Below are 827 nucleotides of genomic sequence, written 5' to 3'. Positions count from 1 at the left end.
GTCTGTGTACGTTCCCGTCTGCCGCTCACCGACCATGACGGTCTCCGGATCCGCTGGAGCAGCGTCTCAGGCGGCTTCAGCACCGTGACCGGCCCCTTCTCCGCCATTTCCTTCGGTGCTTCCTCGGCCGTGTTGTAGGTGCGCGTCCCTTCCGCGTAAAGAAGTCTAAGTCTGGCCGGGAAGGGTGTCTGAAAGCGGATCCCTTCTCCCTCCAGAACCCTCTGAGCTTCCATGTGCTGTTGTCTTTTCTTCAACACACTCGGGGCGTAATCATCGTCCAGATGAATGTGTTTATTTTTCCACATGAAGCCCTTTTTCTGCCCCGCTGTTCCTAGATTTCTCTCTTTTGTCTTGTAGCTCAGGAACTTAATAATGATGGATCTCGGAGCTGCTCCTTCTCTCGGTGCGGGTCCAAGTGTCCGGTGGGTCCGTTCAATATGAAGATCCACGTCTTCCGTCAGAGACAAGCCATGTCTCAGCAGTTTTCCGATAAACTCTATCATTGATGAGGACTCGTTCTCTGAGCCCTCCGGGATGGAACAGACTCTGATGTTGTTTCGTCTGGATCTTCCCTCCTGGTGCACCTGTCTTTCTTCCAGGTGTGCTTGGAGTTTGATCAGCTCCTACGTCACTTCTTCTAGTGAATATTTCTCTCCTCTGTGTTTGAAACACGGTCTTCTACGTCATCGAGTCTCTTTTTGGTTTTGCAGATCTCTTGTTGCTTATTGTCTTGTCGGAAATCTTTTATCTCAGCGAGAAAGGTTTTCAGGTGAGCCTCCATGTTAGCTTGGTCTTCCTATCCGCCATCATTAGCCAGCGAGCTGCAG

This window comes from Seriola lalandi, unplaced genomic scaffold (genome assembly GCF_002814215.2).
Source record: "Seriola lalandi dorsalis isolate HSWRI2012SDOR001 ecotype SW California unplaced genomic scaffold, Sedor1 jcf7180002054564, whole genome shotgun sequence".
NCBI lineage: Eukaryota > Metazoa > Chordata > Actinopteri > Carangiformes > Carangidae > Seriola > Seriola lalandi.
This window is presented reverse-complemented; position numbering follows the sequence as displayed.